Below are 13,526 nucleotides of genomic sequence, written 5' to 3'. Positions count from 1 at the left end.
AGTGTTTAGTGCAGCCGCCAGCGAAAGGCGTCGGAGGTTGCTTCCACAATATGTGGAGAAGATGATGTTCAGCAAAATGAATTATCAATTCTTCCGGGAAGACCAGCCTCTAGAAACTACAGAGGGACCTGCGGTGGCGGATTCCAGCAGGGATGAATTAATACTTTGTGAGGATGATAACAATATTGGATCAGAACCTCTATGTACCCCTGCCTGTACCTTCTAAAATCCTTCCTATAAACCTCTAAGGATGACGCTAATTTGCGTACGCAGTCACACCATAAATAAAGACTTAGACATAGAACCTGTGGTTCCAAAGCACAAGTGATATTCAGGTAAAAGTTCAGACAGTTACACGCAATTGATCAAGACACAATTTAGACGCAAAAGTAAATCATACAGACCACAAGTACAGTATACGTCCGCAGGCGCTTCTGGACCCAGAGATAGGCTTCAGCAAGAGACCCCTCATCATTCAGCATTCAGCACAAAAGACTCCCAAATAGTGTCCGTGCACCCATACTTATACCCCCCCAGTATAAACAAGACAATAGGTATGTCTGTTGCTGATGTCATTGGTTCTCAGAGGTGAAGCATCTGTTACAGTGCATCTAACAGGCTGGTTTAAACAGACTTTCCCTGCCTCTAACAGCTAGGGGTCTTCCTCCTCACGCCTTCTTCAGCATCCTAACAGTTGAATCTAAAATATACATTTTGGTTGCTTGTAGGTTCTGTGATCCATAACTCGAGAATGCATAATGCGATCTCCTCACCGATAGCACAGGGAAACTGTGGAAAGAGTACGCATCAGAACAACTCCAAGAATGACATGTTTATCTTGTATAATTCCTTAGTTAACAAATATCTTTATTTCTTAGCATTTAAACTAACTGAACCTTCTTGAATCATACACTTTAAAGCTTATTGAACCTTATGTATGAATATGAAATGTGTGGGTATTCAGGGTTTGGTATAAAGACATATTTAATGTGTGTATGAAAATGCATTTGTCTCTAACTGAGTGAACATTTTAGCAGTGTGGCATGCTGGGTTAGATAGTTCTACATGTCCTGTCAGCAGCCCCCCCTCCACCTTTCCTGTGTTCAAATGGAAAATACCTCTGTCAGTCTCTTGTGTGAAAATGCAAACTACAAGAGACATTCTAGCCAGACCACCCGTAGTGAGCAAACACTATGCAGGAAACTTATCTACACAAGCCAGTTGTCACCTGGCCACTTGCTTATCAATACTATAAAGCCATTTCTGGAATACATCCTTTATAATACGTAAAGTAATGAAATAGGCTTTTAGTGAATCACCGTAACATATGATAATGGTCACAGATGCATTCGCATGATGCTAATGGTATTATCGCCACATGTACTAAAATGTGAGTTTATCTAAAATGGCGCTTAGGCAGCCATTTCGCAAAATGGCGTCTTGCGGCCAGTCGCAAGATGGTGTCGCTGCGATTCAATTTTAAACTGAACTTGTCTCAGCCAATTATTCAGCTTCGACAATGAGGATGTACACAACACTGAAGAGGGTGAGGAATCAGTGGATGAGGATGAGGACGACATCCTGCCTCTGTAGAGCCAGTTTGTTTTGTGTGGGCCCAAACACACCAATAATTTCAGCCACAGTTGTGTGGCAGACCCTGGCGCTGAAATGATTGATTTGTTAAAGTGTGCATGTCCTGTTTCTACAACATAAGGACGGGTGGGAGGGCCCAAGGACAATTCCATTTTGCATCTCTTTTTTTTCTTTGCATTATGTACTCTTTGGGGCCTAGTTTTTCAAACTGCCATCCTGTCTGCCACTGCAGTGCCACTCCTAGATGGGCCACATGTTTGTACTGCCCACTTGTGTCGCTTAGCATAGTCATCCAGCTACCTCGGTGCAACCTTTTGGCCTAAAAACAATATTGTGAGGTGTTCAGAATAGGCTGAAAATTAATGTTATTGAGGTTGATAATAGTGTAGGAAAAAAAAAAAATTCTGTGATTTTTAGCAGTTTTTATGCATTTTTCCAAAAAAATACAGATACAAAACCAAAACCTGGAAGGGTGGTTTTGGCAAAACCAATCCAGATCCAAAACACAAAGAAAGATCCAGATCCAAAACCAAAACACAAAAAGTGGCCGGCGCACACTACTAGATTAAATAAATGCAAATGATGAGGCAGGCTAAGTGGTGCACAAACAGTTGCTGAGAAATTTGGTGTTCTTTGGTGAGAGGGTCTTTTTTTAGAATCTTTGTTGAAAAGTGTCTGAAATATTCACAGAAGATTGTTCAAAGAAAGGAGCACTTTCATCAATATCCAGTGTCAGGGACCTGGACCCAGTATCCCTGACGTGGGGGGGTGCACCTCTGCTATAGACAGAGCACCGTGATACAAATGCCTTACTTATGAAACTGCCACCACCGATGGAACAATTTAAAGAGGCCACCGGTCCTCTAAATCCCAATAATTGCACAGGCTCAGCAACAAGATCCCCACGCAGTTAATCTGTCGCTTAACCTCTCCACAATTGTGCAGACTAGGCGTCCCAGATGACCACACAGTTTGCTGTGACCAACCCTCTGCTTCCTGTACTTAACAATATGTGTAGCATCACTAACAATCTCTTCAAAGACGAGGTTTCGGAGCATATATGAAATAAACTAATAGAGAATACTTTATTTACACAAAAGGTAGTGGAATGCTTAAAAAAGAATGTTACAGAAAAAAGAATGGTTACAAAGGTACATACAGCAATATAAAATAAAAATGGTAAAGGTAGACTTACGGAAAACACGCTGCGTTAGAAACACATAGCGTTCCGCCCAGGAGGAATGATAAGAAATGCAGAGACTGCAGGTTAAACTTCAATGCGACAAATTGATCCCCCAGCTTGAACACAGAACACAGGGCTTCAATCCATTTTATCAGAAGGGTATCACACCTCAGGTGAGGTCATCACATCCTTTCTGATTGGTGGATTAGCTAATTGAAGGTCAGGAACCTCCCAGCTAAGTTTAAATATCTTTAAACTTATAACAGAATAAACTTAATAACTTCCCCTGTGGATGGACTACCTACAATATGGAGTGTTCCTAATACTTGTCCATATTTTATCTGTTATACAAGTGTAAATATGATGTGGTTGTCATAGTGCATTCCTGAGATATCTCATATCTTCAAATCTGTATGTCTCAGTGATCTGGGAATTGCACACAACCTGGATATGGAGTCCAGTTATATGTATATAATTTTCCAAGCTTCCAGCTATCACTGATACATCATTTTTGTCACATAAACCATCCAAATATGACTGATCATTGATCTGCCATATCTCATACACCTGAATGTCAGCCTGTTACTCTTTTGTTATACACCCCCTATGGTGCTTGCTTCCTATAGCCACAAACACAAAGGGATGAGCAATCTACATGTCCTGGTGACAACGTTATCATAATTGAAAGGAAACACATATAGGCTCTAAAGGTGCCCACACATATACCGATGTGCTCACGATACGATTTTATGGCCAATTTCCTCATGAACTTTCACGGGAGCTCCCTTGCCGTCGTGATCACGATTTGGGAAAAAAGACACCCAATCTGTCTTACGATCTCACGATCTATCAGATCGTACGCATCGTGAGATTGGACATAACAAATCGTGAGTTTAAAAAAAAAAAAAACAGGCTCTTGACTATTGGTGGGAAATTTAAATAGCCATAACAATGGGAGGGGCTATCTAGGGAGTATAAACAGCAGGAACCCTTTAAACTCTGTGTACATTCTGCTCTGCTACTAGATGAGGCTAGGTGTATTCCTGCTGAATCCCGTACATTGCTACTGTGCTCTTTGTATTTGGCTTGCCTTATACAAAGTTTATTCTACCTGCAAGTGTGTGCTACCTACCTGCATTCTATCCTGTTCCTGAATTCTGTACTGATGCGTCCCTATCAGTATAAAGTGTTGGTCGCTGAAGCCGGGGTCCGGGAGATTAGGAAGAGGGCCCAGCGAAGAAGGACGAGAGCATGCTGGACCAAGGAGTGGCTGCTACAAAGGGATACCTGCTCTCACATGTCCCTGCTGATAGAGATCAAGGAGAACAACCCGGAGGACTATCGGAACTACCTGCGCATGGATGACGCCAGCTTCCAAGAATTGCTGCATCTGGTGACCCCCCACATCAAGAGACAGGACACAAGGTGGCGGAGGGCAATCCCTGCTGAAGACAGACTGGTGGCTACCCTGAGATACCTGGCTACAGGAAGGTCACTGGAAGACCAAAAGTTTGGGACACTCATCTCACCACAGTCTTTGGGCGTCATCATTCCGGAGACCTGCAAAGCCATCGTAAAAGTGCTACAGTACCAGTATCGCAAGGTAAGTTAAAAAAAAAACACCACACATTGGTTTCTTGTGCAAAGAAACATTTTTATATTTATTTTTTACTCAACATATAAAGCAAGAAATTGCCTTCTTTTAATACAATGTGCACTGACCTGCAGGCAACTGAAAGTGTGCACTAAACTGTGTGCAAAATACTTTTTTTTACAAAAGAACATTATCACCAAATGTTATGAATCTCAATAGGTAGCCGGCTGTATGTGATAGGGTGGGTCAGACGCCAGTTTGAACAGGCCAATACACATATGGCACAAGTACACATTGTGGCCCCGGCTTCCAGCTATGTGTACTTGTGCCATGTGCGTAGTGACCTTGTTCAAATGGCGTCATCACCACCCTATCCCATGCAGCAAGCACCGATTGGAATTCATAAAATTTGGTGACATTAAAATCAAGACAAGAAAACAACCAAATTAAATATCACCAAATTTAATGAATCCCAATAGGTAGCCGGCTGTATGTGATAGGGTGGGTCAGACGCCAGTTTGAACAGGCCAATACACACATGGCACAAGTACACATTGTGGCCCCCGGCTTCCAGCTATGTGTACTTGTGCCATGTGCGTAGTGACCTTGTTCAAATGGCGTCATCACCACCCTATCCCATGCAGCAGCACCGATTGGAATTCATAAAATTTGGTGATATTACAATATAGAACAAATTTACATCTCTGTATATTGGGACGACTCATCTGCTGCATCCAGCAGAGCATTATACAAGGTGGTGCTGGTGCTTGGGGTGCTTGGTGGGGGAGTAATATCTAACTGGGCAGGGGGGGGGCGGACATACCTATTTGGGGCAGGGGAAAATAGCATTGGATCTGCAATGTATGTCGAATTTGAGATATTTTTGCTCATACAGCGACTCAAGAGGTCGTAGTTTAACCGTAAAAATTTTTTGGGGATATCTGCATCCAGATTTCTCAATGTGCTGTTCACATGAGCTGTGAAATCATCAATTGCATCTGGGGGTTTCTGCAGCAGCCGTTCTGCGTTTTGTAAAAAATGGTCCTCTCGTTCTGTAAAATTCTCCTTTCTGCCTTTTTTTTTCTTTTTTTGGGGTTGTTGCGAAGATGAGGGTCCAGGTGGAATTGGAGTTTCCACTTGTGTGCTATTCTCCGGATCACTATCGCCACCGAGCAGACTGAGGTCCGGTGTGGATGTTAAATCAGGGTCTTGGGTGGGAGTCTATATAGGGAAAAAAGATATAAAAAATATTATAGTCATGTTTTAACATCTTTTTTCCTATTTTTACAGTTTCCTAACACCGTGGAGGAGTGGACTAGCATCGCGGAAGATTTTGAACAACGTTGGAATTTCCCTAACTGCGGAGGAGCCATCGATGGGAAACACATCCGCATCAACCCACCTGCCAACACCGGATCATATTACTACAACTACAAAGGATTCTTCAGCATCGTTCTCATGGCAGTGGTGAATGCCAACTACGAATTTCTGTTTGTGGATGTCGGCAAGAATGGGCGTGCTTCAGATGGTGGATCCTTCAAAAAGACGGCTTTCTACCAGAGACTCGCCAACAAAACCCTCAACCTGCCCTCACTGGACCAGACAAAGCACGGCCTAAATTACGTTTTCGTTGCAGACGAGGCTTTTGCATTACATGAACATGTGATGAAGCCATTTGCACACAGGGGCCTGACCAGAGAGAAAAGGATATACAACTACCGTCTATCCCGGGCACGGCGCATTGTGGAAAATGCGTTTGGAATAATGAGCAACCGCTTCCGCATTTTCCACACCACCATCAATCTACATGTGGAGAAGATAGACTGGGTCGTGATGGCGTGCTGTGTGCTGCACAACTTTCTGCGAAGAAAATCTACTCAACGAGGACCAGTCCCAGCTAGACCAGAAGATGTAGGACCCCTGGAGGACATTGAACATTTGACATCTGTGTCTGCACCAACAACTACAACAACATCCACCGCATGTGCCAAAGAAGTGAGGGAGGAGTACATGACCTATTTCAATGGACCAGGTGCTGTACCATGGCAGGAGGACTATCTGTGAACTACTGACTAAATTGGACATTTGGGATTTAACAACAAAAACATTAAGGATTTTGGTTTAAACTGTGTCACTACTTACCAAGACTTCTGCAACCTCCTCATCTCCCTCACGCTCAGACATCAAGATGATTGATTCCCTTTGAGGCTCTTGTTCACTGATGAATGACATCATTTGGTAGTACCACAGCGCAGGAGTATATATTTCATCTGTAGCCGCTCCTGATTTTTTGGAGTCATCCACCTTCTTTTTTTCTTTGATGTATACTGTCCTGAGATTTTGTATCTTTTGCCGTACAGTTTTCAGGTCTGCATCAGATATGTATGTTTTTGTATACACCAACAGTTCCTCGAGTGCGGCCAACTTCTGCGACTTATTGTGGTACTTCTGAGAACTGATCTTCCACAGACAGTCTTTCGAGTGCAGGATTTCAATGAATCCTGTAACAAATTCAGGTTCAGAATCCATGGACATTATCTATGAATAAGAAAAAAAAGGACATTTAAATATTTGTGTATATAGTTTTGTAAAATGTAATGTTGTTATAGTTCACATTTTTAATGTTTTAATATTTTCTTTTTTACAGGTTTTTAAAGGTTTGTTATGGTATTCTAATCATGTTTTCTTTTACAGGAATGTTATGTGTTTATTGCTTGGTAATATAATGTTTTTCTTTGACAGTATGGGTTTTCCACCTTTGGGCCTGTCGTTGTGGTAGAACTACAGATCCCAGGATGCCCTAAAAATAGTTTCAAAGGTGGGTGGCAGGTCATCCTGGGATCTGTAGTTCCACAACAGCTGGAGACCGAAAGGTAGAAGACCCCCAGCTTGAAATAATGTGTGTTTTTAAATGTAATGTATGGTGTTTTTTTTGGAAAAAACGTGTTTATTTATTTATTTGAGGTATTACACACATTGGTGGGCAGTGGGGGAGCTTAATGCATGACCCAGCCACCGCCCACCTCAATACGGCGGGCGGTGGCTGGGTCATGCATTTATTGCCTAGGGGCATACATTGGTGGGCAGTGGGGAGCACATATTGGTGGTCAGTGTGGTTGCAAACTGTACAAATACTCACCAAATATCCAACAAAACAAATATCCAGTGTGCAGGCTCCCAAAGTGCGACTGACTTGCTCCATACACGATGCTGCACAAGATGGCGATGGGGCGTGTCCAGGCTTCTGTCAGTCAAATTCTGCATTGTGTGATGAATCGTACGATTCATCGTGAGGAAAAAAACCCTCACGATCGGCGTCGATCGGGTTCATGGTTGGCTAATCTGCCCTACAGCACGGCAGATCAGAAGATGCGATATACGACGAGCGGGGACGCGCATCGGCATCGTGCTCGTGAGTATAAATTCACGATTTGTACTTTTTTTACCCGATTCGTCGTCACGATTCGTCGAAATTGGCCAAATCGTGTAAAATGTCGCTATGTGTGTGGGCACCTTAAGCTAGACAAATCTGTGTTGTATTTCCTAATTTCATTACCAGGCTAGTGGGACTTGGCCTGTATCTGTTAAATTCATTACCTGGGCAGACTCTAACCAACAGGTTTCCTGACTTGTAAACTTCAAAAGAATAATTACCATGTGAGTCATGACATTAGCATCTTATTGATCAGTGAGGGGCCAGAGCTCAACAACAAATTATTATGGAACAAACCCAATCAAATAAAATCTATAATTCTTCACACCTCCCCATTTAAGAAGAGGTGCGGGGATATGATCTACCAGATCATTCCTCAAGCGTCTCACCCATATCGCCCTGACGAGAAAGCCCAGTGATTCTATGGCTTTTAATTACCAATCTGTTATGATGTGAAAACTATAATTCACACTATGTGCCATATCGCTATATTCCTCACATCCAGCATTGACATTTCCGATTGGATCCTTCCCCTATCGCTACAATATAGTGACTTTTACGTGCTATGGGGCATATGTATCAAAGCTTGATGTGAGATAAAATTGTGAAATATATATCACCAACCAATCAGCTCCAAACTATCATTTCTTAAACACAGCCTGCAAAATGTAAGTTAGAAGCTGATTGGTTGGTGATATATATCTCACAACTTTATCTCACTTCAAGCTTTGATACATATGCCGCTTAGTGCGCCCTCTAAGTGTTATTTTTGTTATTTCTGTTATTTTTTGTTCCCACTAACAGGGGAGCTAATTGAGGTGCTGCATCATTGTAGCGCAAGACAAGGGCATTGTTTTTATACTTGTACAATATATATATATATATATATATATATATATATTAGGGGTGTGCAGGTTCGGATTTCTGAAATCCGAACCCCCCCGAGCCCTCCCGATCCAAGGCCGATCCGAGTCAGGCTCGACTTTTTCCGCCTGACTTGGATCTGAAATCGAGGCAAAACGTCATCATCTCGCCTTCCGGGTCTCGTGGGTTTTGGATTCTATATAAGGTACCCGCGTCTGCGCCATTTTCTCACTCGGCTGTGGACAGTGAAGAGGGAGGGTGGGAGTTAGGGCTGGGCTGTGTAGTGTAGTGTTGTGTTGTGCTGCTGTTGTCCATAGGGGCTGTGTCCACTCCTCCAAAGTCCATAGGAGCTGGCTGTGTTGTGCTTTGCTGCTATTGTCCATAGGGGCTGTGTCCACTCCTCCAAAGTCCATAGGGGCTGGCTGGACTGTGTTGTGCAGTCAGTTGTCCATAGGGGCTGTCTCCACTCCAAAGTCCTGTGCAGTGTCCCAGTCCTAAAGGGGTGCTGTAGTGTTGTCCAGGGGATGCTCTGTCCATCAGGGGTGCTCCCCCCAAGTGCAAAAAAATAAATATTTTTTCTGTGTTTGTGAATTGTGTGCGCAGTAGCCGCACGTGCATCAACAAAGTAGTGCCAAGCGTGCGCCTGTGTCATAAGTAAAGGGCCGGCTGGCTTGACCGTTAAAGGGTGCTGTAACCCCCAAAGGGCACTCCAAACAAAACACAAAAATATATTTTTTTGTGTTGTGAATTGTGTGCGCAGTAGCCGCACGTGCATCATCAAAGTAGCGCCAAGCGTGCGCCTGTGTCATAGGTAAAGGGCCGGCTGGCTTGACCGTTAAAGGGTGCTGTAACCCCCAAAGTGCACTCCAAACAAAATAAAAAAATATTTTCTGTGTTTGTGAATTGTGTGCACTGTGGCTGCACGTGCATCAACAAAGGAGCAGCGCCAAGCGTGCACCTGTGTCCCATAAGTAAAGGGCCGGCTGGCTTGTCCATTAAAGGGTGCTGTAACCCCCAAAGGACACTCCAAACAAAATAAAAAAAATTTTTTTTTGTGTTTGTGAATTGTGTGCGCAGTAGCCGCACGTGCATCAACAAAGCAGCACCAAGCGTGCGCCTGTGTCCCATAAGTAAAGGGCCGGCTGGCTTGTCTGTTAAAGGGTGCTGTAACCCCCAAAGGGCACTCCAAACAAAATAAAAAAATATTTTCTGTGTTTGTGAATTGTGTGCACTGTGGTTGCACGTGCATCAACAAAGGAGCTGCACCAAGCGTGCGCCTGTGTGCCATAAGTAAAGGGCCGGCTGGTTCATTTCTTAAAGGGTGGTGTAACCCACAAAGTGCACTAGTCTCCAACAAAAATAAAAAATTATTTTCTGTGTTTGTGTGCGCCTTAGCCGCACGTATATATCAATATAACATAAATGGAGGACCAAACTTTCTCCGATAAAAATAAAATAGGGAAAGATCAAGAACCACTTCCTCCTAGTGCTGTTGCTGCTGCTGGGAGTTGTTCATCATCCCAGAGAGGAAGTAGGAACACCACTACTTTTACTAAACAATTGACCCTCCAACAGTCCTTAGCGAGGAGGATGAAGTACGACAGCAGTCATCCTGAAGCAAAACGTATAACTGAGGCCTTGACTACTATGTTGGTGTTAGACGTGCGTCCGGTATCCGCCATTAGTGCAGTGGGATTTAGACAATTGATGGAGGTAGTGTGTCCCCGGTTCCAAATCCCGTCTAGGTTCCACCTGCATCCTCAAAGCAGCAGCGCCAAGCATGCGCCTGTGTCCCATAAGTCTGTTAAAGGGTGGTGTAACCCCCAAAGTGCTCCAAAAAATAAAAAACAATATTTTTTCTGTGTTTGTGACTTGTGTGCGATGTAGCCGCACGTGCATCAACACAGTAGCAGCGCCAAGCGTGTGCCTGTGTCATAAGTCAAGGGCCGGTTTGGACATCTGGTCCAGACTGAAGGACGTGCCAACAATTTCTGACAAGTCTACTGTCACTGCATATGATACTGTCCTCAAAGCAGCAGCAACAAGCGTGCGTCTGTCTGTTAAAGGGTGGTGTTACCCCCAAAGTGCGCTCCAACAAAATAAAATAATCTTTTTTTCTGTGTTTGTGTGTGAAATGTATGCGCAGTAGCCGCACCTGCATCCTCAAAGCAGCAGCGACAAGCGTGCGTCTGTCTGTTAAAGGGTGGTGTAACCCTCAAAGACTAAAAAGTGGAATGTTATGCAATGGCCAAGTCAATCCCCTGACCTGAATGCGATTGAGCATGCATTTCACTTGATGAAGACAAAACTGAAGGGAAAATGCCCCAAGAACAAGCAGGAACTGAAGACATTTGCAGTAGAGGCCTGGCAGAGCATCACCAGGGATGAAACCCAGCGTCTGGTGATGTCTATACGTTCCAGACTTCAGGCTGTAATTGCCTGCAAAGGATTTGCAACAAAGTATTAAAAAGTGAAAGTTAGATTTAGGATTGTTTAGTTTGTCCCATTACTTTTGGCCCCTTAAAAAGTGGGAGGCACATATAGAAACCGTTGTAATTCCTACACCGTTCACCTGATTTGGATGTAATTACCCTCAAATTAAATCTGAAAGTCTGCTGTTAAAGCACATCTTGTTTGTTTCATTTCAAAGCCATTGTGGTGGTGAATAGAGGCCAAAATATGAAAATTCTGTAAATGTCCCAATATTTATGCACCTGACTGTCACCATCGACAGCACGCCCCCTTTGGTGCGAGACCCATACTATGCTGGTCTCGCGCATGCGCACGACGGATCTCCCTCCATCGTGCGCATGCGCATTAGAGCATCATCGGTCTGAATTAGGCCCACTGTGAATAACTGTTTCAATATTATGGGTATATAAATATATAAATACCCTTCACTCATTATACTTAGTATATATGATCGAATTCATCCCTCCTTTAAGAAAATCCAATACCAATATATGACTGTAATTTATTTGTAAACACTGATGATAATTTTAGGAGGATTAAATGTGAAAGTTAATTTACAATCAATGTGGTTGCTTTAAATTATCATAATATAGATGAACTAAGCCAGTATATATCGCTTATTTAAATTTTATGTTTGTTAGTCAGTGTTCTTTGGGATATAAACAGTGGCAAAAAGTAATTACCAGCTGCAAAATACCCCTAACTTTCAATAGGAAGTATTAGAATAAAAAAGAAAATTATCGGCTCATACAGAATCAAACTTAACCTATAAGATAGATAGCAGCTTAGGGAATTGTGAATAAATAAATCTCTTGGTGCTGTTAATATCGTAGGATCTTCACACCCCTGTTATTAATGTCCAGCTTTCATCTCTACCAAGGTTGTAAAGGGACACATATTACATTAATTTGATAATGTTTTAGGTGTTAAAATGTTCATCTATTAAGGGCATCAAAGGTATGCATTTTCCTTTAGCATAAAGTTTCTATAAGGATAATAAATCATGGCTTCACACACGCTCTGTAGATCTTCAATCAGCGGTGAGAGTTCATTTACAATCAATATGGTTGTATTAGATCATCATGATATAGGTGAACATAGCCAGTATATACCACTTATTTAAATTGTATGTTTGTTAGTCAGTATTGTTTAAGATGTAAGTAGTGGCACTGAGTTATTACCAACTGCAAATTACCCGACATACAAACAGCACTTCTAATGCTGGCCATACACTATACAATTATCGGGGCGATCCTGCCGATATCCGCGGATCGCCCCGATAATTGTACTGTGTGTGGGGGCGACCAAGATTAAAATATCGATCGGTCTGGCATGCTAAATCGACCAGCATGTCGGACTGATGCGATATTTGCAAGCTTGTAGTCGGCCGCATCGGGTAGTGTATGCAGTCACTGCCCGAGCGACCAACTTTTCCCCCAGTTCTCTGCATGTGCATGCACTCACCTTTCTATCCCCAGCGACTGCAGAGCTATGCGCTGAGCGGACGAACTTCCGGGTAGCCACTGTTCACTTCCGGCGTCATAGATTAGTTGAAGTCTAGGCAGTCCCGTGAGCCAATCAGCGGTCGCGCTGACTGTAGAGCGCCTGCTGATTGGCTCCGGCTACTGACAGTTCCCACGTGGTGTGACTCAGCCCACGTGGGAACTGTCAGTTGCCGGAGCAAATCAGCGGGCGCTCTACAGTGAGCGCTGCCGCTGATTGGCTCACGGGACTGCAATGCCCCGTGAAGAGCCGAGAGCTGCCATTCGGGAGCTATGTGTATGTGTGACAACACACATACACATAGCTGTGTTCCGTGGATCGGGTAAGGACATTTTTTGTTTTTAAACACCCATGGATTACTGCGGAGACCAGCGCTGGATGTAGGTGAGTATGAAATCTTTTTTTGCAGGCCCATTTTTTTTGGATATTCTACGTGGAGAAAGGGACAGAACATCTGGTATAAGTAAGTATGTGTGAATGGGTAGGTGTATGTAATAAACTTATACTGGGCACGGTGTGTGTGTTTTGGATTTTTTAACCTATTTATTTTACAGTGAAATTACACGTGCCGCATGTCTGCTGGCACTTGTAGTTCCACAAGTGCAAAATGGCAGGCATGCTGGCACTTGTAGTTCCACTGTAAAGTACAATAGTGCTACATTATTTGGCCCCCCTATTACCCCCATACCTACCGCTCCAGGGGTATGGGGATGATCCCCAGGCTTCAGCGTAAGCCTGTGGTGCTCGGGAGAGGGGGGACCCTTTTTTGGGGGGCCCCCGACTCCCCCGAGATCACCGGCTTGCGCTGACCGACTTGGGGTGTAATGCTTTGGACCTGGAGCCCCGGTGATTGGGTCTCTGGGCTGTGGCATTACACCCCGGTC

Source organism: Taudactylus pleione, unplaced genomic scaffold (genome assembly GCF_031769625.1).
Source record: "Taudactylus pleione unplaced genomic scaffold, aTauple2 ptg000082l, whole genome shotgun sequence".
NCBI lineage: Eukaryota > Metazoa > Chordata > Amphibia > Anura > Myobatrachidae > Taudactylus > Taudactylus pleione.
The sequence above is the reverse complement of the archived record's forward strand: the minus strand, read 5'-3'. Positions refer to the sequence as shown.